General features: G+C 44.0%; 1 protein-coding gene across 17 annotated transcripts in view; it reads right to left on the bottom strand.

Moving 5' to 3' along the window:
• Window positions 1-26,505, bottom strand: part of LPP (LIM domain containing preferred translocation partner in lipoma) — a 334,843-nt gene that overhangs the window by 253,453 nt on the left and 54,885 nt on the right. For 14 of the 17 annotated variants that reach the window (XM_068200654.1, XM_068200660.1, XM_068200643.1 and 11 more), the window contains one exon: window positions 17,842-17,940. The exons of the other annotated variants lie outside the window; for them this stretch is intronic. The gene's annotated coding sequence lies outside the window, so the exon portion shown is untranslated. The remainder of the gene's footprint in view (window positions 1-17,841; window positions 17,941-26,505) is intronic. 17 annotated transcript variants of the gene reach the window in all.

Raw genomic sequence — 26,505 nt, 5'->3', positions numbered from 1 at the left:
ACAGGCCCAAACTTTCAGGTTACTCAGGAAACTTGGCCTTAAATGGGATTGTAAACCAAAGGAAAGATTACAGATAAAGGCAACAACCACAAAGAACTGCAGAGCAGTTTGGGTGAGAAGGGAGCTTTAAAGCACTCCAACACTGAGGTACTCCAAAAAGAGGAACTTTTCTTGAAACAGGACTTACTTAAAAGGATTGCACCAACAGATCTTCCAAAGCTGATTTAATCACATGAAAATATGGGCTGGGCTCCCCGCATTTAATATCACTCCTGAGTGGAAAGTTCTCATCAAAGCTATAACATATTCAGTTCCAGTAGAACAATTAGGTGACATTAGGTAGGCAGGTGTGACACTCAGAAATAAATTACCTTGCTATTTACCCCTATGTGCTACGCCTTTAAAGTTTCCAAAAGTAATGGTCTGTTTCTGTGCATACTGGAATATTCAAGAGCATTTCATATTGTTTCTCATATCAAGAAAAGAGCAATTAGATCAATAATGAAACAGGAGAGCTCCCTTTTACTTTCTGCGGTTTGCAAAGAGGTTCATGTTTCTGTGTGAGCACAGCTCTTGTTTTAGTGATGTGAAAGTGTGTGGTTTGTGCGATACCCAGTTTCTTCTAATATTCGAGTTTCTGTTGTTACCTACCTACAATTTACAGTAAAGGATCTTTTATTCTCACAACTCTCAATCTCAAAATTAGACCAATTTTCCCAACAAGATTTTGCTACCCATGCAAACCTTTAACAAATACTGGAAAACTTGCTGACAACACACTCCTCATTAATACAGCATGAAACTACCCAAGACAGCACTATTGCTACCAAGTCTACCTATGCATGTGTCTGTCTATACAGACATATGAGGCAGCAAACACAAACCTTACTTTGGGGAAAGGACCATTTTTGTGTTTGGAAAAGCAACTAGAATTCTATTGAAATTCATGCTGACAGGCCCAAGGCACCACAAGCGGTGGGTAAAGATTATTAAGCAACACTTGAACCACTGTGTATGCATCACTATTGTGCTATTTGTTGTGATTAGATTGCTACTATTTTCAAAAGATTTCAAAATATTTAAAATTTGCCCCCACTTCTGCTAAGCACGAATCTAATTCTAGCCAAAATTTCTGAAGAACCCTCCAAATAGGAAGGACACTGCAATTGCTGGAGATGGGTAATCTACTGTCTCTAGCATCAAACCAAATTAAGCCATTTATAGCATTTTGGCCCTCTCCACAACAGACAAGAGCACTGATATTTTAGCCAGAAATGTTAATTTCCAGATAGTTGTTTCTGGCCATGTGCTCTACTCCACAATCTTTGACTGTGCTCTCCCTGTGGCTCTCAAAGAAATGCATTTTTGTCAAATATACTGAAGGCCCTAAAGAGAAAATTCTTCTGCTGCTACACCGAAACATCAATTCAACAACAAAAATCTAAAACCAACTAGAATACTAAATATTTTTGAAGAAGCTAAGTAAACCAGCAGCAGCAAGGTTTTAAATCCTGTGTTGAGTCATCTGGTCAGCTCTGTAGTCTGAACCTACTAAATCACACACTAAGGAGTCTCCACTTCTCAGTGATGCTCCATTCTGCATCTCTCTGGGCCAGCCTCGTAGTTTGCATACAAATATTGTTCATGGTCAAAAAATCATCATGCCCTATCTGGCATTAATTTAATAATGATGGCATTACACTGCACTACCCAGTCACCCAGCTGCCTTGACTTAGATTAATTCAAGCAAGACAGGACACAAATATTCAAACTCCTTGATGCATCTTGCACCCACCCAGGGAGAACTTAGCTTTCAGCCAGACTGCATAAATCCCAGTGGGATTAATCAATTTTCAAGAGACTCCTTTATGGGATAAGTAAGGAGGTCAAGTGCCGAGATCTATAAAAAAGGACAGGACGAGTGCATATAATCCCCCACAAGACACATCCCTCCAACCCTTTACAGTCAACAACAGGGATGACTAAATGCACACAGCAAAAAACCATTTTAACCAAGGCCATGGAAATGAAACTGGCAAATGTACTATTTATCATGTTATCTTAACATGAAATAAATTTATCTGATTAGAACTACAAACATGCCAAAAAAAGACAGGTTTGGAAGAGATGAGCAGAGAGGACCATGAGACTACTGCTTACTTGGTTCGAGCTGAAGAAGAACTGCTGAAACCTTTAAGTGTCCCTGCAGACAGCCCCAATGCTCTTGGGAAATACCAGCAGCTAAATCTGGACTATCACAAGACTCTTTAGGACATCCTTCTTAACTATTTGGGCAATGCTCAATAAAACTAAGGTATAATACACTCTGCTGTAAAAGTGCCCCATGCTAAGTGTTGCCACTGTGGGCAGCTGCAGGTCAGAAAGTGCTGTTCAACCAAAATGTTTAAAGTAAGGGTGAGTAAGCCAAAAACATTCTTCTAAATCGGAGTCACAATTGATCATGGTGACCATGGAGCTCAAGCACACCAAATTTCGAAGGCACTTTGTTTCCCCACTGCTCGATCTTCATGTAGGAGACCTGACTGCATCCTGCATCCCTCCAGCCTCAGGTATTTCTCAAATTTGGATGACATTGTGGGATCTGTCTTTGGAATACAGGTAAACCCAGACTTGACACAGCAAACAGACCATGGGAACAGCTTTGTTTATTTTAACATGAACTCTTGACACACCTCAGGAGAGCCATCAGCTGCCCTACCCTTCACCAAAACACCAGAAAGGAGCTCAAAGCTGCTGCTGCAGCTAAACCCAACGCTAGAAATGGATCCAAACAGCTCTCTGGAAACTAGTGTGATAATAAAACTTCTGCTGAAGTCACACAGCTCTCAGGCAGCTCGAGATGGGCTATCAGGAAGTGGGACCCATCTCAAACCAACCACAAGCTCCTTGCCAACAGATTCCCATCAGCAGCACAGCACCAGTCATTGCCCTCATCTGGGCACTTGGCCATGAGAAAATGTTGGAAAAGCCTCTTCTGTTTTTCTCCTCCCTCAGACAAGTTCACGAATCACCACCACTGGAGATTAACAGCCTTCCCTCACCGACAACCTTAAGTAGGATTTGGACCACTGGCAGGATTTCTCCTCATCCTCCAGACCAGCTTGTGCACCGTCTCCCCATCGAACGCTAACAGAGTTTGTCACTGGCTCTGAGTGACCGTGGCACAAACAGTAATTCTTGTCTCTCTAAGCAAGAATTTGGGAAAGCAGCCTTTATTGGACAGGTATGTCTGGCTGAGATTTGTGATCAGATGCAATGCACGGCACAGTGTGTGACCTGGAGAGATATTACCATCAGCTAAAAGCAGCACAGATTTCTTTTCTCCCTGTCCCTCATTAGCCTCAGAAGCTGGCTTTGCCAGCAGCAGTCATGCAAGCTGAGACAACAAAGCACATTAATGATGGGCCTCATCATGTTCCATATTAATTACTGTAGCTAGTAGTAAACTGTTGGTTATAAATCATATTTTGATAACCTGCCCTTTCTTTGACAAGTGAGCTCCAATGTTTAATGTTGCACTTAATCCTCAGATAATACCCCAGGAGTCCTCACTGTGCCCAGCAACAAATCAAAGCAACCTTCAAAAGGCTGGCACAGGACCCCTTTTCCTACACACCCCAACCTGAAACTATCCCATTGCATCAACTTTGTTATAGGTCAGCTCTAAAGGCTGAGTTGCCAAAGCCCACAGCACATTCAGTTCTTGAGTGTCCACGGGGCTGTCCCAGCACTTCTCTGGGCTGGCAAAAGCCATGTACATGTTATATATGTATCCCAGCCTTCCAGAAATGCTGCACTATCACACTGCTCTGCAGGGTAAAATAGCAGGATAGTAATCCCCAGAATATCCCCACATTCAGAAGAGAGCAGGATTACTTCTACCTAGGACTGAAACAGTCAACTAAAATCTATCCAAAGCCATCATATTCTTATTTTTGTTTCTTTTTAATTCAGTGACATTTAGCTAGCAGAACAGCTGTTAGCAAAGGTCTAAGAGAGGTGGAATCCCATTTTCTATATAAAGAATTATGTTTTGGAGGAAACTGCAATTTGACAAAAATACCTATTTGGCAAAGTACATTTTAAAAACTGGAAAAATATGCTCTGCTTTTTCTAAGGTAGCAAAAGATTCACCATGGCTCATGAAAATGAGCCCAAGTCTTAGGAACAAAGATATTAAATTATTTTGCAATGTACATCCAGGAAAATAAGGAGGAGGGGTGTGGCCTCTAAGAAGCAGCATAGGGAGAGACCCTTCTTCGTCTGAGCCAGATGTGCCCATCACCTCCCACCACCATCAAAACATGTAAAAAAACTCATCTCAGGCTTCCCACAGAGCTGCTCCAGCTTTCACTGGTTACAACTGGCTAGCTTCAGAAAGAGCTGGGTCAAGCCTGACATAGTCAGCACCATCCTTTATTTTATTCTGAAGGCCCAACAGCACACCAAGCAAGAACAAGATGCTGCACTTGCAATTTGCAGTGTTAAAATCCCAACAGCTCACGAGGAGAATCAGCAGTGATAACCAAGAATCCCATCCTTTCCTCCATGCACGGATGTGAAGCCCTGCGACCTCACCCCAAGCTGCAAATTAAAAGTGCTTATAGCAGTCAAGGGTTCATTCTTGTTCTTCCACCACTGGTGGCAGATGGTATGTGCTATTATTAAACCTTGATTTCCAGCTTATAATAGTAGTTGTATGAAACCTTCTGCACTAAGACAAAATTCACTATTTTTATTTTGGGAAAAAAGCAGACGTCTTACAGTTAAGTAACTTTTCTCTTTTAACAATTTCTTTCAAAAATTCGTAGCATACTTCTCCTAATTGGAAACACACAGAAAATAGGATATAGCCTATTACTTAAGGTCAATGCACATTTAGCCACCTCTTTTGAAACTGACGGTATTGTCATGACAGCCATAAAAGCTGCTTTGAATTTTAGTTCCCTAGAAAGTAAATATAAGGAATCCCAAGGCCGTAACCACAAGTGCCACAGCTCTTAACACTGATGTCATATTCAGCTGAATGTGTGCTGCAAAAGTCAGGATGGTAAAGCTCCAAAATCAGCTCATCTAAGGGAAGGACACAGTAATTATCCCCCAGCCCAGTGCCCCAGGCATGTACCACAGTGCCTCCATTCGATGCAGCATTAACAGCAGAAGTGTTTTATCCCCATGCATTTCGTGTGGGGCACTGTAGGGTTGCTGGCACCATTCAGGGGGGGCTGCTGCAAAAGTATCTCACACTGCTGTATGTTGTACTTGAGTGTGCAACTGCTCCTTCCAATTCCAACTACCAAACAAACATTCTCTTATTTTTCTTTTTAGGAACCCGTTCAATTAATTTGTATCAATTTGTTTCTCTATCAATTAGCCAGGGCATAGGGGGCTGATTTTCAGACCCTCTGTTAGTGTGTTAGATGTAAGGGGACAGTGTAATTAATAGATGTCAGGCACAGTGCCCCTTCATTCATTGATTTCCACCTACTTAGGAAACACTCGGGGAGATCACATTCACCCCTGGCTGTCAGGGGTCTTCATAAAATCCATAGGCTTGGATTCACAGCAACTGCTAATCATTTTGGATGCTGAGAAGGGGGAAGGCAAAGTCTGATCTTTGTAAAGCAGAGGAAATTTCTTATTATCTGCAGCACCTGAGTGTACTTCAAAGGGAGCTTACATGAACAGAAAAGCTTTCAGAGCAAGAGGCAACTCAGGAAAACCCTTTTGGTCCCAAGCTGCATCAAGGGAGATGGGAACACTCCCACTGAGCTCAGAGCATCTGCATGTCTGAGGCACGCAAATCAGGGATTGCTGCAGCCACCCCAATTTGCTCCCTCACTGTCACACCACATCACAGTCATCACCTTTCCATCACAGACAATATGGATTTCATCCAGGTGTCTACATATAAAGTTGAACTTTGAGAAAAAACAGCATTTTATTACTATCCACCTTGGTTGTTTCCTTTTAAGGTTTAATTTTTCCATCTCTTACATAAAGTCCTCCCCAAAAAAAAAAAAAAACCAAAAACAAAAAACCAAACAAAAAACCAAAACTCAAGGTATTTGATTATTTCCCCCACCCCACAGCTCTGCCCAGGAATGCACAGTTAACAAACCACATAGGACCAGTATTTGTGCAAAGCTGGTTAAAATAGCCTCGTTCTGCAAATGCTAAATCTCACTGCTCACTGTACATACCACACAAATCAAAAGCACAGAAAGAAGACATTCCACAAGCGTATCAGTCAATCTTGCTGGATATTATGCTTACCTTTGCATAAGCAATAAAGCATTTTTCACTGTACACAGTGACTCAAACCCAAAAATACCTACCCAGAACTGCTCACTCTTACCTACTCCACAAGGGACAGGAGACCAATTCTACTTTAAAAGAAAAAAAAATACCCTTTCTTCTATTTGCTGAGTCTCTCTGGAGACAAAATGGCACTTTGGCAGGGCAGCATGTTAAATAAGAGATGATGGGGAGAAAAAGGTTTCCCAAGAAAGGAGACGTCAGTGCCATGTAGCCAGCACACTGCAAAAGTTGTATTTCAAAGCAATATAAATAACAAATTATTACATCTCTCTCTTTAGAAGTCAGAAAACACTCCTCATGCAGTGTTTTCTTTAAAATACTGTCCTGTGTGGGCATCTAGACAATACGGTGCCCTGGTCTATGACACAGAGATGCACAGGGGAGAACAGACAGAAGGAAAAGCTGGTCTGAAACAATACCACATGCATGTGGTCCTGCACCAGCACCCACCAGAGCACACATCTGCTGGCAGCTCCACCCTGCAGCCTGCAAGGGCTGAGTGCTTTTCCCACTGGAAACCTTTCCGTGATGCTAATCTACTACCAAAGGAAAATCACTAGAGGAGGACACCCAATAGCTTCCAGCCAGAACACAACACGCCTTCAGCAAGACTTTTGATTTTCACAGGCACACACTGAAGTTGTTCTTCACAACAAAGAACAGCCTGTCTGTTGCATAACTAACCTTAGGCTGCATTAGATAAGTTGTGCCTTCTCACAGATCAACTGACCTTAAATAATGTCCCCAGTGTATTCAGAGCCAATAGGTTTTTCTTTTAGAGCTCAACTGACAGGTCTTCTCCTTCCAGCTATTTCTTCAGAAAGGCACACAAAGAAGGTTTCAAGAGAAATCTCATGCTTACTGTTCCAAGAGCAGCTTTCCAGGCCAAAAATGAAGGCCAAGATCTTAGCTCCAGAGCTGCATCTCCCTTTGAAGGCTTCTTGAGCACTTCACTGCAACAGCACGAGTGAGAGCCTTGGCAGGACGGACGCGGGGTTGAAGCAGATGATAACTGGAAAACTCAGTCTGTCTCTGGAAAGCTTGCTCCTGTTCTGCTACTAAGTCAAGACAGAAGGAAAACAGCCAGCCATGCCAATGAAACACTGCTTTGTATTCTGGGTAAGGCAAAACAAAGGTCTGGTGATGAGGAACTCTCGTGTGTCATGCAAGGGCCAGCAGCAAAGGCAAATTCCACCATGGCATTTCCGCTCTGTCGCCCAGCCCATTGCTGTGAGTGGATACAGCAGGATCTTTCATTGCTTGTCCAAAAATGGCATTTAACATAGCTGTGCAGCATCACCCCACTGCCACATTCCATTCCAGAGGAGGGCTATCAGTCCCTGCACAAAGTTGAAGTCACAGGGCACTGTGTCATGAGCAGGTGAGATCCTTTAATATCATTTCTCCAATCCCCATCCTGAGTGCAAGGTGATGCAGGACCTCTGCAGCTGCCCCAGAAGTAGAAACATGTGGGAAGGGATGGACACAGTGGCAAATTAAGCAAGCCTCTGCACTCCTCCTGGCAAGTCATTTCACTGTCCACACAGAAGTCTGTACTTTCCCTGTGATGTGAGAAACAAAATGCTCTGCAAAAAAGGCCCATATCCCTCTGGGAGCACAGGCACAAAGCAACTGCCCAATAAACCCGTGGCAAAGGCAGAGGCACTAAAAGCCTGGCTGTTTTCTGACACCAGCTGAGTTGTCATGTAGACTCCTCTTGAACATCAGTTTCCTACTGAAAAATCACGGTGCACAGGGCTTTCCTTCTTGACATGTGTTGCTCCACTCATCCAGCTGATACCAAGACAGATAAAGCACACACATTCAGCAATTCCCTGATCTTTTCCAATGGAGTACATTTGAGCAGAAGCCCTGCCTCACCTCTTGCAATTAGCCAGGCTGGGCTTCATTGATAAGACTGTGCCCTACAAAAGAGCTGTGTTCTTCCACATTCAGGACATCATCACTTCTTGCTGTGAGCACAAGAGCCCAGACTTGTGAGGATTGTTCATGCCAGGGGAGGTCCACAGCTGCTGAGGAGCTTTCTAGTAAATCCAGCCCTGATGGCACAGGAAAGGGCTTGCAGAGCAGAGTTACAGGAATCTATTCCTCCTGCATTAGTCAGCATATACAAATACATCCTCTTGCTTCATTAAATTTTAATTGGAGTACACATGAATAGGCTTTGCTGGTTACTTAATCAAAGGGAGTCTGATTACAAGGTGCTCACATGAAAAGCTAGAAAGCAACATCCTTCCTCGCTTTTCTTTTGGAATTTTTTAGGCATCCATTGTCAATTTCTTCAGGTCAGTTTACATTTTAGGGCTGCTGCAAGGAACCATGAAAAGCAGCCACAAAGAGTAAATAAAGCACTTTGAAGGGAAACAAGACATAGATCATTAGTCCTGCATTCCTCTTTATTATCCAGACAAAAATTAAAAGCAAAATCCCAGAGCAGATGTCGCATTAGCGAGCTGATCAGCAGTGCTAAACACAAGGATGGCTTTGCTGCTGTGTGTCATGCATGTGTGGCTGGACTGTCTGGAGTGTCACTATTTTAAGTGTCCTTAACCGTCTGAAACCACAGCAGTTCTGAACTTATAAAAAAATCCTACTCGTGAACTTTGGGATTTCCTCAGTAATCGCATTCTCTGCAACACAGACCTTATTTGTCCACACATGCCTTCCCTGAGGTTAGAGAAACTTTGCACATACTTTCTTGCCTGCCTAGAATGGGACAACCGACAACCATCTCCCAAACTCCTTCCTCACTAAAACCATGAGCTGTATGACCAGATCCTCAACTTCCATAAGATCCATACAGTTGATACAGCTTGAATTGACTTACAGCAGTTTGCACTGGCTGAAAAAATCTACCAGCAAAGCAACTGCAGTTGCACGAGGCACAGCTGGGGACGGGAGCTCAGTGCCCGCCTGTGTGAGAAATAAAAAGCAGCTATGTTGTTCTGCACAACTCTGTTTGCTAAGTGAATCAACAAAAACAAACAAAAACAAACAAACAAGGAAAAAAAACTTTCAGCAATTTGAAACCACAACAGACAACTCACTGGCCTGCTCATGCACACTTGCTCAGAAGTGTATATATTCTGTACAGTGACAGGTTCTGGCAGCCAGGGACTGACACACTTTCTATGGCAATGTCCTAATACTAGAAAAATTTGGTCATAAGCTAAAAATGTTACAGAAATAGCATAGGATCATAAGTTATGAGCTGAGTCAGAACTCTATCTGCTATCTGACTTTTACACTATTTTATTCTTTAATAAAAAAAGCCCATCATGCTGTGGGGTTTTTTAAAAAACAGTTTGCTGCTACCATCACTTATGAAGAAGAATGAGCCTTTGTCAACGGGGAAGAAAGTAATTTAAAATAGCAAAAATCGATCTGAAAGGAAGCAAAGCACACAGATCCCCTCATATACCACAGCCCTGTGTGTAGTAATCCCTTCACTAACACCACAGCCTCTCTGAATGCCAGTTTTGGAAGGCAAGGGGCTGCCTCTTCATCAGGTACACGAGGACCCCTCCATCAGAACTCCAGGGATGTTGATGGGGTTGTACACGGTAGTAGAGTGTCTTAATTCCCAGGAATCCTGGGTGTACAAGGCGGTCTCCTGCATGAAAGCATTTTATTTGCACTCTGTACTTGTAAATCACTGGTAAATAATTAACAGACAGCATAAGTATGTAACAGAACTGAGTCACAGGTGTTAGCAAAGGAAAACTGCTATAAATGGATATGTCACAGCAATGAGCCGCCTGTTCACCTGTTGGGTGCTGGAGGAATTAAACAATTTTGTTTTCTTGAATTAACCCCTGACACCCAGAACCTTACTAGAAAGCCCATCCACATTCCTTCTCTGCTATTTCTGACCATAACTTTTCCTCCATTCACAGTTTGAGCAGTCTTTAAATGAAGATACAATTAAGTTTCCCAGGCTTCTGATTGCTGGGTAGAGCTGTAGGGTCACACACAGGTCCATTCATTCCTCCCAGGGAGGGAAAGGGAGATGGGAGCAAGAAGCCTTGCCCAGCATCCCACTGGGAGCTGCCAGACTTGCTGGCTGCTGCAGCAGTAGGAAAGGATTTCTCAAGGACAAACACACAAATGTAGCACAGGAGGAGACCAACCCTTCTTCCACATCTCCTCTTTAGGTTCTCCCTCCTTCCTGCTGCCCCTCACATCCTGCAGGCTGTTTCTGCAAACAGCCCAGGAGATATTTTTTTCCCTATATGCAGCAGGAAGGCAGAGGAGCAGAAATCCTTCTGCCAGGTGTGACACTGCAAAGAACTGCCATGAGGGCTCTCCACACTCCTTAGATCACCAAAGTCATTTAGCACCACAACATTTCAGCCCCAAAAACCCAGCTGCTGGAAGGGCAAGAGGCAGAAGCCTGCTAAACGATCAGGAAAGGGGAAAGCACAAGTCCTCAGAAAAAAGTGAATGACCAAAAACTGCTCAATCCAAGGCAGTGTACTGAGGAAAGTAAATCATCAGTGCCTCGCCATTCTTTCTTGTAGGTCCCTCAGAAAACACAGATCCTCTGCCTTGTCTGCTGTTCTGCCTGGAAACAAAACTCAAAAAGGACCTTTTCTGACAAACAGCTTCAGAATGTTTAAGCTCATTTCACCATGTTTGGTTTGGTTTTGAATACAGTAACATACAAGCAATGAATTCTTGATTTTTTAATTTTTTTTTTCAAAGTACAGCTCCCATAAGCTAAAAAAGTAAATGGGAGTGCTTTGTTTCCTGGGGTATGGAACTGGAACATTTTTCTAGCACCTAATAAAACATTGTTTGGTTGATACTAACTATTAAAATATGTGTTTCAAGTCATGTAATGTTCCCTGTGAAATTTGCCTTTTTGCTCCATGAAAAAAAGGGCACTGAAAGGAATCCTGCAGCCATAAGGATCTCACTTAATTCATGGAAGTATCATTTTAAAAGCCTCACAACGTGATCAAAGCACTGTTGAGAACAGATGTTCCAGGCTTTACAAATTCCAGCATAAGTATTTTTTATGACATTTATCACTGCTAAATTCTTTCAGCCATATTTTTCCCCACCAGAAGCATGTAGGCACTTTCCTCCTCGGGGAGGACATGTTTACCTGTGGACTGGTCTCCAGCCACAAACCCTGTCCTGCCAGCATCCCTCCCCACCTGCAGTGAGGAGAGCTGTGCAGTGTCACCAGCAGCTGTGGTGGTAGCCAGATCCCAGCAGAGCTGGGCATGGTGTTCCCCACTTCACAAGAGGAAATCAGTGTAGGAATCCCTGTGTCAATGCTCACTCTGTCTATCAACGCTTCACACAGACCCTCTCACAGAAAAGTCACTGCTCCACTACCCTGGCACCAGAGTACAGCCTACATAAAGTGTCTTTTTGTTACCAAGGCATATACTGTCATCATCCCTCAAGGCCACAGCAGGCCACCACTGCCCTGACAAGCTCTGAGCAGCCTCATCCCACCTTAAAGCCAACTCTGCTTTGAGCCAGGAGCTGCACAAAAGACCTGCATGACCCTTTCTGCCTGAAATGTTGGATGATTTTAGATCTCAGGTAGAAGCCACACAGAAATGCCCTCAGCCATGTCAACACCCCAAGAAAACACCTTCCCTGGTCCCTCAGCTCCTTCCATGGATGTGGAAGCCCCTGGCTGTGCTAGAAGGGTGCTTCCCTGGCTGTATCAGAAGATACTCAGCACTGCCCAGCTGCAAGGCCAAATGGAAGCAGGAGATGCTCAGGCTTGTCTTGGAGGCTACTAAAGCCAGATGAGCTGAGCCAGAAGAAGCAATAATGGGGAGCTGCAGGGCTGTGAAGGAACCTGCTTGTTCCTAAGACAGCAGCAACAAGTCCCCATTCCTAGAGGTGATCATGGAGGCAGAGAGCGCGTACTTCAACTGCAATTCAAATCACAGCTAAATTTCCACCAAGAGCAAAGTCCCCATAAAGTTTAGCTCTCCACAGTCAGTTTCTGTGTCTACACAGACTCTGGAGCATCACCAAGTCCTCTGTTGACAGAAGGCCTAAACACCATGCAGTGCTGGGCAGTTTCATGAGAGTGAGCTGTGTACTAACAAAAGGCTCACAACTACCCCAGAATCTGAAACATAAAACTTATCTCTGAATAACATTGGGTTTTTTACCCCTTTCAAAAAAAAAAAAAAAAAGGGGATCTGAAACAACCAGCTCCTTTCAAATTTCACACATTCGCAGAAGACTGTGTTTGTGAAGAGGACCCCACAAGCACATCACTTCTCTAATATGTGCCCAATTTAGTTTCACCTGTCTCCATGTGCTCCCTTCCCAATTCCTACAACCTGCTTGCACATCCTGTTTCACTATGAACACAAGCTTCTTCCCTGGGGCAGCAGCGCTGCCTTCACTTCTCACAGTGAGCTCAAACACCAGTCAAAATGGGAGCAAAAACACCAGACAAGTTTACTCATCTTGCTTATCCAGACTGTGAGCCCCATCAAGGCATCACCAGGGCTGTGGCAGATCCTCACCCTGGGCTTTGGGTACCACCAAAATGACACAGCAACAGGCCCACAGCTAAGTCATCCATCAAGAAGATGGAAGAGTGACCTCTGAAAAAGCTGCACAAGGCAAAGGAAGTCTCCCAGAACAAGGGAGGAAAAGAGGAAACCATATGAGAGCAGAAGCACCAAGGTTGCAGTGACAGGGAGGATACTGAAAGTGAGCACAGATCTCGGGAACAAGGACAACAACTCAAGCAAAGGTTGAAGGATGTTGGAAGAGCAAACACAAGCAAAGAGAGGGTCTGTAAAAAGCTTCTACCAGCAAAGAAATCACAAGCAATCACAGCAGCAATCTTCCTCTGCCAATTCCATGTGCTTTTCTTCATAGACCTTAAAGTCTAAGGACTTCTTGAGTTGCTTAAAACTTATTTACTTCTTTATTTATGAGGTACAACTTTGTATTTTAAGTACACACAGAAAATGTGCTGAAAATTTAAACACTCACACAAAATCTTGCCGTGCTGGCAACAGAGATTTTGTACATGCACAAGCAAGTGCTGGCACACAAACAGGTGCATTCACATCTATACTATAGCTTTTCAGCAAAAGGACTGTTCCCCTAAGAGTCCTCAAAGTGAGAAAAGAAAGGAGGAGGGGCGTACAGCACGGTCACAGACAGGCCATGCTCCTCTGCTCCAGCCTCAGAGACAACCAGCACTGATATCAAAGTCAGTTTTCCTGCAGGTCCTGTCCAGTCCCTCCCCTCATCTGTGGGAGCATCACCCCAACAGTTGCACTGCATCTTGGGCTGCAGCCACCTCTGGGGTGTGAGCCTGGGCCACCCCTGCCCTTGCACTGCCCCAGTGACAGAGCCATCAGCCACGGACAGAGGACAGTATCTGCAGAGCCCAAGATGCAATAAGGGAATTTTAAAAGGGCGCTCCGGTTGGCATCAGAATTTGCTGGAATAGTTCTGCTGAGTTATTAACGTCACGGCCCTGCTCCAGACCAGAGTCTGTTTTGTTATCTTGCCTCCCCACTCCAAGTGAATTTGCTGGGTGATTTTAAGAAAGAGAAAAAGGCAGCGACCAATTGTCAGGCCTTCTGATTGAGACACCAAAAGAGAAAAGGCATTCCTACATTGCTTCCCTCTTGTTTTTCTAAATAAAAATAATGTATAGCCCTAACTGGATAATAAATATGCTCAAAAGCTGTCCTTAAGTAAAAGCTTTTGATAACAAATTGCCTGTGCTAACCGCTATTTTACTGTTGAATTTTTTATTGTTGCTTAAGCACTGCAATTATGCTAATAAGCCTGAGAGGATGGTACACTAAAGCACTGAATGTGACAGATATAATACTCAATAAAATGTTAATCTTACCTGAAAATTGGAATCAAACAGCCTTATTAGTATTTATGGATATGGCACCTCCAACATGTTTCTCTTAAAAGGAATATATATATGCAATAGATACTTCCAAATATACCCTACTATTTCTCATGCCTCCACAGAATTTAATTCCAGGTGGTTATTACCCCTGCTGCTAATTGCCAGTCCCTTTTGGAATAAGAAAGGAGAGTGTTGCCTTCTGGGACATGCAAAACTCTTGCACATTGGAGGGCTTTTCCTTTGCCACCTGGAGGATGGCAGCTGTGGGGATGGGGACAGCTGTCCCCAACTCTCAGCATGGCCACCAGGCTTGTGAGGGTGTGGCACAAGACAACAAAGGCTCTGCCTGCTACCCTCTTACCCATTTTCCCCATATCCTTTCCTTTTATGTTCAGTTATTTACAGATGCTGGAGAAATGACTTCTGGATTTAAGATGGTGCTAAAGACAAATTTATTTCTTTTACTCTAAAACTTTTCAGCCGGTGCTGACAGAGAACCAGACCCATCTGTTCCACCACAAGTTACAGCACTGATGATTTGGACCAAGAGCTGCTGAGCTCTCGCAGGGGTCTGGCATGGAGGTGCTCTGTGACTTTCCACAAGCTGCACTGTTTTTTGCACTTTTATTTCACCACCTAGTCCCAGTCCGCTAGGAATTGCTTTCTCAATTATGGCATAGTTTTTTTCACCACATAAAAGCTTTTTCTAGGGAATTTTTGGCCAAACCCAGGGGTTTCAAACCCAGCCTCAGGGCTCCACTGCCATAAACTTCCTGTGAATAAAATTCAAGTTGTCTTCAGCACCTTGACTTTCTCATCTCCAGAAGGAAAAAGAAATAAACTCAGAAGAGCCACATGCTTCAGGCAAACTATACTTACATTCATGACCAGGCTCTAAAGAGACCGTTTGTACATAATGGACTATGTAGCTTTCAAGTGCTACAGGTTAATGCCTAAATAGTAGCTGCTGGTTTCCAGCTTCAGTCTCAATGTTGCTCTCACCCACAGGAGTCAATTCTGCTGACAGGACAGCAGAAACATCAATAACCACCCAGATATTTCCTGACTGTAAAGCAAGATTCTTACCACTCGATGATGCACGCTTCCATGGTGGCAAACATTAGGTGGGCGATATCTAGGAACTGTTTTCATGAATAGTCACAGCAGGGAAAACCCAAATGGCTTTCCACTGAAATCTGGGATTCCCAAAGGCCTCAGAGATCACAGCAGGTAACCCACAGGACACAACTCACCTAATAAAACTCACCACAGGACACTCATGGGCTCTCTTCAGCCACACTTGCAACCCACGCTGGCTTGCACTGAGGACAAGGGTGGAGTGGAAAGATGGGAACAGGGTGGCTTTGCAGGACAGAGCTTAGAGTAGCTCCACAAATCTTCATTTGCATTGCAAGGAGCACAAAACTTGGGGAAAAAAATCAGTTGCTAAATCAAGGGAAGCTACCAATTGACTGAGCTGGCACCTCGAAGAACCAGGAGATGCATCCAGGGCTCCTCCACCCCAAACAAGCCCCAGCACGAGATGCCAGACACCAGATTTCAGAAGCAGACAACTGAACTAGGCACACAGCTACAAAGTGCTGCAGGACCACACAGCAGCCACTCCCATAGAAGTGGCAGGACTCATCTCTGCCATGTTAAGTGAGTCTTGTCATTATTTTCAACCCTGCAGGGAAATCTAAATTGAACTTTGGCATATTGCTTTCTTCTGCTAAGCAGCAATGCTCGAATGTTAACTCCAGTCCTGACAGGCATATTTATGGACTATTCTTTGCAAATAATCTTACCCTGACCAGTCCGAAAGGTCAGAACCATAAAAAAGAATAACAATAAAAAAAAAAGCACAAGGCTGGAAAACCATCACTACCATTGGCACAACCCCTCAACTTATTAACCATCCTTGCACAAGGTGAATTGCAAGGTCTTGGATTTATTTGATTGATTGAGATCAAAAGATCATAGGGGAACACAGCAAATTGCATCTTTCCACGAACACATTTTGCTTTCAAGATTTGAGCAGATAGTTGCAGGAATTGAAAAGCTCAAGGGGAGGAAAAAATAAAAGAGAAAAAATAAAAAAACAGGTACAAAGGTGACTTCAGAAAGGCATCCCTTATTTTCTTCTTGACACCATCTGCATTTCTTAGAGCTATTTGCAAGTTTCTTCCACGTCCTCATACCCCTGAGACATAACAGCTTATCTCTGCTAAGCAGGAGACGATAAGAAACAATAAGACACTGGTGTAACTCCGGGGCAGACACCAGTGTTTGCTGACATTATGGATGAAATGTAAATTTTAAAGAAACCAAAGTCCAACAATAGGTTGAAGAATTTCCCATTAAATTCCAGATGTCCTACAAGATAAGACAGGTATCTCGCTGATCATCTTCACTGGACCAAGGAAGACAAAGCACCTGAACACCCCTCTTGTCATACGATGGCTTGGAGGCTGCCTGAGCCCAGGCTCCATTTGTCATCAGCAACTCCCAGGGAAGGAATGAAGGAGGAAGAAGCAAGGGAACTAAAGGAGCAGACATCTTCAGGACACAATTTCAAGACCTAGCTGGTGAGCCAGCATTTTTAAACTCGGGAAAAGCCTGCTGTGTTTGCTGTCAAGACAAGACAAAGAAACACAATAGAGAACATGAACAGAAGAGCAAGAAAAGAAAAATGAAACTCTCCTCCACTTCCTCAGCTCTGGAAAAGGAGAGGAAAAGTAATCACTTGGTTCCTCCCTCTGTGTTCCACATGATATTTGTGGTTTGCTCAGTATACCTATATTTGTAGTATCGTGTTCTCATGTCACAATTAAACAGATGAGATTACACCCCTGAGAGTAAGAGTAAATCCCTTACATGGACCATGGAAGTGACCCAAACTCCCAGAAACTTACTACAAAGGAGCCAGAATTGATACAACTTCCTGTTTTTACCACAAGTTTACACTACATGCCAACAACAGAGGATTAAACCTCTTCTTTCCTCTGAGCTTATACTTCCCTCCACAATAACATCACCATTCACGTAGCAAAGATACTGAGCACCAGCATTAATTGGTGCTGCATCAATTCTTCACCAAACCATGCAGCTCATTCTGCACAGATACACCCAGCTTTGCCTTTTACCTTATCAGCTTTGAATAAGGTTGTTAAAATAAGAATTCCACACATTCTCATTTCTAATTATCAGTGGGTTAGTACAACTCTCCAGACATCACCTAGTCTATTTTTCTACCACACAGAAAAATAGGTTCTCCTAAAAGCACGTCTGCTACTGCTCTTCCAACTTGTTCTTAAACCTTTCCATGACTGAAACTGCCAATCCTCCTGGGGGGATCCACTCCAGCACTCAGCTATCCTTACTGTGGGTCATTCACTGACACCTCAGCTAAATTTCCTTGCTGCAACTTAAGTTTATAATTTGTTTTATTTACAGAGGATAGATTTAGTTTATTCCCTCTCTCCATGACAAGTTCACTATTTCTAAAATTTACAGGTTGAGGCAGTGCTGCTTGTCCTCTCTTTGCCCATTCTGCTTCTGCTCACAGCACATTCTCAATCTCTGCATGTGTATGTCTTCCTTACCCCAAGAGAGAAGGCACTTGGATATCACGAGGCTGTTTCAAGGGAAGATGCTCACCTCCAAAGGCTGATGCATTCAGATACACACAGTTACAAAGTAGGCTGAAACAAGAAAAATAAAAGATTTGTCTTCAGGATGGCAGGCAGAGTCCAGTCCAGCAGTAAAGGAAAAACTAGCAACTCTGAAGAACAATTTTCTGCACCCCATTATTTAGCATGCAAACAGATCTTCAAAAGCAGCATCACTGACTGTAAATACATCATGCACCATCACTCGGAGTTGGCCACATTTTCTCTGACAACCACCATAAGAGTTTGATAAATTTGTGTTCTAGGAAACAAAGTGTTCATGGACTTTGCAGAAAGCTCTGCCAAGGTATAAGCAATACCCAGCACATGTCAAAATCAGATGGCTCTGACTCCAAACCTTTAAGCCCTGTGACTGAGGAAAAATTTTAGTATTACCACTAGTGACTTTATTTACAGTGTCACTGAAACCAAGAGAGGCAAGATTTCCAGTTCACTCTGAGATTTAAATGTGTGTAATTATGGGATAGATCCTGAGGGTGAAAGTCAGGTCTGATGAATGTTTTTTTTATTCACAACATACTCCTTACCTCCTGATCTCCAGGACGTTCTACCTAGCAAAATTAAATCTCTCACGAACCGAAATGTTTGGTGACAATGTAGAAAGGTAAAGAAATTATCTACATGAACAGTGCTCAGAAACACAGGGGAGAGTTCAGAATGACAAAAACATCCCAAATTTCATGAAAGATAACAGGCAACAAGGGAGAGCAGCAATGATACATTTGCCATCCTACTTCTGGAGGCTCTCAGAAAAACAGAGTTAGATAGTAGCAGACAATTTGCAACAACAGCACCTTTCACCAGTAGATCACCTTTTGCACTCCATCTCATCTAAATTCCTGTCTCCCCTCAGAAGGAGCTGCTCCTGCCCCCAAAGGATCAAGTGGCTTTGTAAAAAATGCACCTTTTCCGATGGCTGAAACCAAGAAACATTAAATTTCACCTGCTGTGAAAACAAGATGCTTGTTGCACATCTAAGGATATGCCAATGCAAGAACTCTTGTCTTTTGCATGGATCATCCATCTGACTGTACTTTTGGCTACTGTACTTTGTCCATCTCCAAGTTTCTGCTTGGCATGTTTGTTTTTTTTTTTTTTTTAATCCTTTGTAATCCTACCCAGCTGTCCTGGGCTTTTGCTTTCCTTCATCACTTGCACTCTTAGCAATGCCAACACTTACAGCCAGCCAGCCCAACTGCTGTCAGCACAGGAAGGTGACACACTCCTGTTTAGCACTGATTGGATAGCAGAAGTGCTGTTTCCAAGGCTAAACAGGAATACCTGCACCAATAATGTCCCTAAAGCACTACATAGTAGCTGAGGAGAATGAGCAATAAATGCCCGAAGGTGAAAAACTCAAAGTAATCTCAAAATGTATGTTGGACAACTGATAAACGACTCTAAATGCATGCCCACCTTTAAGGGTGAAAGTAGCTCCAAGGACTTCAGCAAGATCATCTGCAGCATCAGACACGTTACCTCCCAAAATACTAGTGAGATAAGGATGTTTAGCAAAGGATAGAGATATGAGGAATGCTTCCACCAAGAAAATACACCCATTTGTATAGCTGAATTACAACAGCTGTTGAAAACCATGGCGTAGCATTAAATGGCAGCCCAGGACAGGGAGCCAAGACAACTACCACATGCAATTGAAACTGCCAAGGGATTAAGTTAGGTCAAATGTAATTACACAAATTGGATCCTGGCCAGAGTACTGGCTTATTCAAGAAAATTAAAAGAGGTGTTCAAAAGTTTCAGAGATTGAGTCCTCCTCCTGTTAATTATTTGGTGAGTCAGTCAGTGAAGTCTCAGTACTCTGGGAGGCCATTTGAAAAAGGGGAAAAAATGAGGCATAAACTTGAAAGGCATTAGAAGAGATTAGCAAAAGCCTTTGTTCTCCATGGCAATCCTGGCTGCACCAGTGCACGAAAGCCTTTCATGTCCATGCTGAAAAGTGGCCTCAGTTCCTTTGATACTTCTGGGAGGAAGCGTTTAAATTTACAAACATCCCACTGACAGAAGTTACAGACAACAGTTGAGGAACTTCTGCATAACTCAGCCAGATCATACCCAGCTCTCAGGCAGGTAGTACTCCTGCTGAAGGGAGGAAGGACAACAAGACACAAAGAAGTTCACTGACACCCGGAGCAATGTCCACTCTACATGCTAGTGGTGTATGAAAGCCAAGTCATGTCAAAAAAGAGGTTGCAGCCATGTGGGACAGTGGCTTCCTCCCCCTCATTCAGTTTTCAGAAGAGAAGGAGCATGCAAGGCAGGCAATAATAAGGAGAAGAGAAAGGAAGCTTTGTGGTCTGGCAGCTGAGCATCACTTGGAAAGATTAGATCCTGTTTATGCCTCTGCCATAAACCTTCTGAACTATAAGAGCAAAGTCACATATATCAAAATTTCCCACGTATTTACTGCTGAGACTTTTGCGGCTGAATAAAGATACAGAAGGACTATGTCCAGAAAAGACAAGAACTAACAGGCAGGGATTGAGATTCTGTGTTCAACCTTTAATCAAGACTTGTACTATAACCATGTACAGCACTGCAAAACATGAAGTGTTCTGAAAAAACAGGCCTTGTAAGTCTCAGTTTTGGCACCTGAAAGAAGTAGATGCCTATGCTACCTCTGTATCTGAGAGTCATCATTAGAGATACACTCATCACTGTCTTTGAAGCAGTTGGATGCGACAGTAAAAGCAGTACAGAATTGGAGATTAACCTTTTTTGGGTAGCTTATTCAGTGCAATGTACAGATGATGCACATGAAACAAACCATTTTTTGACTGACATGAAAAAAAACAGAGAGATGAAATAACTGTCTTCTCAACAAGTGCCATACACGAGGCATGTCAAGTGACATGGCTTCATCCCACAGTGACAGCAGGTGAACACGCAGCTGAAGCCTCTGCCATACTGATTTAGTGTGCTTTTTTTTTTTTTTACCCCTTAAACTTTTCATAAAACAAGCCAGGAAAAGGCAGACATTTCACAGCACAGATTGGTGCAATTTGTATTAATGGCCCAAGCATAGATGCAAGCAGCAGCTTGCTTCTCTTTGTGTGGAACAATCAACAGGGACAAGTCTGGTGGGACAACTGCTACCACGGCACACCTTGCCCCAGCCCAGCAACACCTCCTCCTCCAGTGGCTTCGCAACAAGCAGGGCAAGAACAAAGAACACAGGAAAAAATCTCTGCTGTCTTGCCATGCTGTGCAAAATCCAGGGGCAAGCAAACATGGAAAGAGTTTGCATTCTGCGCTGACCACACACAAGCTGTCATTCTTCCAAAAGGCAGTCAAGTGCCCTTCCAGGTAGCAAAAGCACAAATGTCCCAAATTCCTCATCCCTGGCACTTCTCTGACAGGGTAATCACTCCCTTGGAGTCCTCAAGCACCACAGAGATGACAAAATTTCTTTTGCAAATAGGAACAAAACAGCAAAGCAGTTCTTCCCATTTTCCCCCCAACACCTTCCAACCAGCCTCCTCTAAAGCAAGTCCACTGCTTGCACTGGAAAGACCCACAAAAAAAGGCAGATCAGAGCCAGAGCCACAACATGGCCAGTGCCACATGTGAGCACCACCACACATCAGGGGAAAGCACAGGACGGATGGTACACACGCTACAAAAAGTAGATTTTTCAGCACAAAGCAGGGCACCCTGAAGTGTTTCATGCCAAAGAGGGACCTACTGCCATGTTGACCAGGGCATGCAGGGGGACATCCCCCTGTGGCAGCAGCAGTGATTAACCACTAATGATAATGGCCTCCAGTGCCTGAAACAAAGCATGAGGAAACAGCACAACAAGGACTAATGCCAAGTGGCAATAAAGACAGAGGCAGGGCTGTTGTTCAAATAAGACTTTGCTTTTTTTTTTTTGCCTAGGTTACTTCTTGTTAAAAAAAAAAAAAAAAGGGTTCTGCATGCAGGGACATCCTGTTCACTGTATTAAATTAAAGGGATGATTCAAGAGGGAACAGCTTTCAGCAGACGGGGTGGGGGGAAATCAATTTCAGGTTGCTATGGACAACTGGGCTGTCTCCTGTAAAACGAAATCAGATTCAGCTCTACAAACCTGAACACTAAACATTCCCTCAAATACAACCCACACACTCTCACTAAATTAACAAATACAATAAAATACAGGCTTGTGCCATCTCCCAGGTTTTTTGGCTGAACGAAGGAGGCACTCAAATCTGCTAATTGCCGCTAAATGCAGGACTGGAGTTTGGCTCAGTGGTGGCTCTCTGACTGCCAGTCCAACTTTCCCTTACAGGGGAAAAGCCCTTTAACAGCCAAATAAACCAGAGCAGTGCCCAGATTCTCCTCGCTCCCCTTCCACGGGCTCTGGGCTTGCAGTGGGATCTAAAACCATGTGCTGCTGATCCAAGCTCCTGAAGAACTCAGCTAGAAGGGACAGCAAGAAAAGCCTGAGGCTTTCAAGCATGTCCTGGCTGATACTGGCTGATTTTCTCCTGGCTGAGAGGCAATTTAACCTGCTCCCGGTCCTTGAATAGCCTGAATAGAAACAATGCCCTCCACTGGAGCAGCTGACCTATGGTCCAGCTGCCAGCAGGAATCTCACATGGAGGGACCACTGAGAACAACATGGTGGCCATGGTCCAATGAATGGGTGTCCTCTCCCCACATTTTGCACTAGAATAACTTCAAACAGGTTTTAAGCACCTTCTCTACTCCCTGCAGGAAGAAAAGCCTTGGTGAGACAGACTGGAGCAGAGATGAGGCATCTGATTCTGTGCCCTTTCCCAGTAGCTGTTAAGAAATCAAAGAAATCCATCTAGATCAATCTCTCCACGAAGGCAACAGGAAACATTCCCATCCCACGATGCTGTTAAGTCTTATAGAGCAGTTAATGATTTTCCAATGAAATGTACCATCAAAATATAAGATTTTATTAGCAAAATCAATGATGTGTGCAGAGACAGTCCCACGTGTGCCTTAAAAAAAAAGTCTATGAATAAACCTGACAGGAATAAAGAACATTGTGCAATTATTACAGCTGTTTTACAGGATACTCTAATAATGACAGCCCATACTTCTGGTAAGACATCTCAAGGCAGTACCACAAAAATAAAAAATATAAAAAGAACAGAAGCACAGCATCCCCTACACTTGGAGGGTGCATTATGGTTATTATATTTTTTTCCCAACAAGAAGATAAAATCCTGGAAACAAAACCACCCCAATGCTTAAAAAATATTTACCAGTCACCCGTCTTCTTCTCCTTCTCCACCAGTTTAGTGTTTCACTGCATTAGAAAAGCAACCAGTGGAAATTTACACCCATTTAAACCTAGCAGAAATGGAAGCAAGATAGAGAGGCTGCGAGTTTTCAGCACCCACAAAACTCATTATGTTCCTAAACCATGTACACAGGTCAGGTAACTGCAGCATCCAAGAGCCCTCTGCAAGCAACACACCCATCTGAGGACACAGGAATGGAGTCCTACCAGCCTGCCAATCTCCTGTTCTCAGCTGGCAGCTATCATCCACATCAATACCACCATAAAAAATTCAGACAGTCAAAACATTAAGGGACCCCAAATCCAACACTCACCAAGCCCACTACTTGATTTTTTGTGGAGCTCTGGCTAATGAACAAGGAGCATCATTAAGTTGCATTTATAGCCAAATGCTCAAGAGTGCACTTACATGAAATAGTGCCCCAAAAAACCACTGGACAGTTCCAACCCAAACCTAGACACAAGAGTCTGAGGTCCACTCAGAGGAAAAAATTAAGTCTCTATTCCACTTGGCTTTATACAACCTCTGGATGCATGTGGGGATGGATAGGGAAAGAGTAACAAGAATACCCAAGAGATGTTTCCATTAGCACAGACTTGCCATTCATTCCTCTTTTTTCTACCATCAAACTCCTTTATTATCCTTGCTGGATAATTTACAGTGCTTGTCGCACAGTACAGTCTCTAAGAACAGAGACAGCAAACACTTGACAATGTAGAAGTTCAAAGAGCTGAGCCATGCATGACCTGCAAGCAGATTGTTGCTATTTCCCCGCGTGTATAAAAGGGCTTTGCCTTCATGCAGTGCTGGGACTTGTCACCATGAAACACCCTCCTATTACAACATGGCCCAGAGGAGCTACTATTTTGGGTCCTAATAACATGCTGGATTTTACAGGAAAGAAAGAAGGCAAGTAACATGGAACAACCCAGCTGTCAAGGAGAGAAGCAGATGGGATCCTCACAAAGCTACACAGATTGCCTTAGCCAAGTGCTGTCACAGCCCATCCTCAAGATGGGAAAGCACAGTGCAGGAGCTAGATGAAAGGAGCTTGTGAAATTAAGTAGCATCATCACCTCCACAAGGCCTGTGAAGAGACAATAGAAAACTGCTTTCCAGGCACTCTGATCCCAAGGCAGTAAAACATGACTCAAGGTTGTCAAGCTGCTTTTTTAAAATGCCTTTCACCTGAGTGACAATTGCCCAATTCTCCCACCTGTTTGGCCCCCATGAAACACAGAGAGCATCCACAGAAGCACAAGCCACATCTGTGGTCTTGGAAAAGCTCTCCCCTGGCTAACAGGCACAAACAAGGCTGGCTGGAGGTGTCTCTGCTAACATGGCCCCAGGTGCTGGCAGGCAGGCAAGCCGCCAGTGCACAGGTAGCACCAGGATTCACCCTGCTGTGGCTTCCAAACAATCTAAGAAACCACAGCACTTGCCATGGCAATTCAGTTCCCAGTGCCTTGGCACCCTGTGAACCAGTGACAGACCGGGAGAGGGAAGGGACTGGCCTGACCTTCCTCATTCAAGCTCTCAAAAAGGTGCTGCACCCAAGAGAACAAACCAGTGCTTGGAAACCCCAGCCCACTTGGAGATAACAGGGCCCATATCCAACAGATAGAGAACCTGTGCATTGTACTTCTAGCCCAAGCATAGCCATTCACGTGCACAGTGATTCAAACAACAGAGGCTGAAGCCAGATGATGAATGAAGTAACAGAATCAATTACCTTACCTCCCCTCCACCTCCCACTAACCGGAAGATGCTATTCAGGGAAAACGTAATTTAAAGGCAGAGGCTAATGATGAATCGGATTGATTTTTAGATGAAGAAAATAGATGTAATTGCAGTCAACCTGCTTGCAGCTTGCCAAGTCCAAGCGAGCTTCAGGAGAACCTAGCCCCTTCTCCCATTCCTCGTCCCACCTCTGTCTCCCACCAAAGCAAAAAAAATCCTCACAGAAAAGAAATTCCTTTACACAAGACAATTGCGTGTTGCTTGGAGCCAGCTCAATGCTGGCTTCCCTCTTCCTGCTCAACAGTACAGAGCCTGAATTAATGGATATACAGAGGGCCCACTTTCCAGGGAAAAGCAAATTCCAAGTTTGCAGCTGGGAAGAATGCATCGTATGTCTGGTATTCACGCTGCGCCCTCTTTTCCTCTTCCTTTTTTTGGCCGTATAAGGAGCTGAGCACAGCAGGCTGGACCAGTGAGTGCAGCGCTGCCTGCTCAGCACCGTTGGACCTCCGTCTTTGTTTGTCTTTACTGGAAATCCAATAAATCCATCTAGGAAAAAGGCTAGTGCATACACCATGGAGTGTCAGGCTCAGACCCCGCAGTCTGGAGATGCGGGATCCAAACAGGAGCCAGCTGAATGAGACCAGCCCAGCAAGTGCTCCTGCAGAGCTGCAAACACATGCACTGCACAGGCAGTAATTACCTTTATTACATTGCAGGGAAAGGAGGGGGGGTGTGTGTTAACTTAAAAACTAGAGACTATTGCAGCTACAGTCCTAAAGGGTTGTTTCACAGGTTTGCAGTACTCAAGAAATACCTGCACAGGAACTAAAAGCCAGCCTGGCCTGGAATGAACACACCTGGGGCTGGGAGGATTACGTGCCTTTGGCCACAGAGAAATACGTCCTCTCTAACACACACAGGTTATAAACAGGAGTGTGGGATTGCACTTTAGAGATGCAAATTGCTGGGCATTTTTCCTAGAGTCCTGACAATCCCTAAGTTCGAGTCTATTGCAGCAATTTCAGCAGCAGACTGGGATTTCCATATCCCAAATGCAATTACAATATTACCTTCCAAAACCATAAAACCTTTTTGCCATTACTGCTACTTCTGTAAACAACAGACTGTTCCTGTGGGCACCCAGGGCACTGCAGGAGCAAAAAGGAGAGGAAAAGACACACACCATATAACCTTCCCTTTATGGAGAGTGATGGGTGCTGCCCCATGAAATGGCAATACCAACCATCAGAGCCCCACATGCTTGGCCCTAGGACCAAAGCGCAGGGGCAGAAACTCAGCGACCCCAAATCCATCCAACCACCCTGTCTTGCCATCTCACTTCCGTCAAGCATGTAAAGTTCCATCTCCTTCCCAGCACTAGCAACTCTGGGCTGCAGCTCCCCATTGCCACCCTTTCTTTGTAGGTTCTGTCCCAGCCCCTGCAGCTGCATGTTCCCAACCCTCCACCTCCACAGAGCTGCCTGCATCAGGAAAAGGGAAGGACCGTGACCAGAAATTCCTTCGTGACATCTGAAAACAGTCTTCAGCTTTCACCTGT

The sequence above is a fragment of the Anomalospiza imberbis genome, chromosome 10, assembly GCF_031753505.1.
Source record: "Anomalospiza imberbis isolate Cuckoo-Finch-1a 21T00152 chromosome 10, ASM3175350v1, whole genome shotgun sequence".
In the NCBI taxonomy this organism is placed as follows: domain Eukaryota; kingdom Metazoa; phylum Chordata; class Aves; order Passeriformes; family Viduidae; genus Anomalospiza; species Anomalospiza imberbis.
The sequence above is the reverse complement of the archived record's forward strand: the minus strand, read 5'-3'. Positions and strand labels throughout refer to the sequence as shown.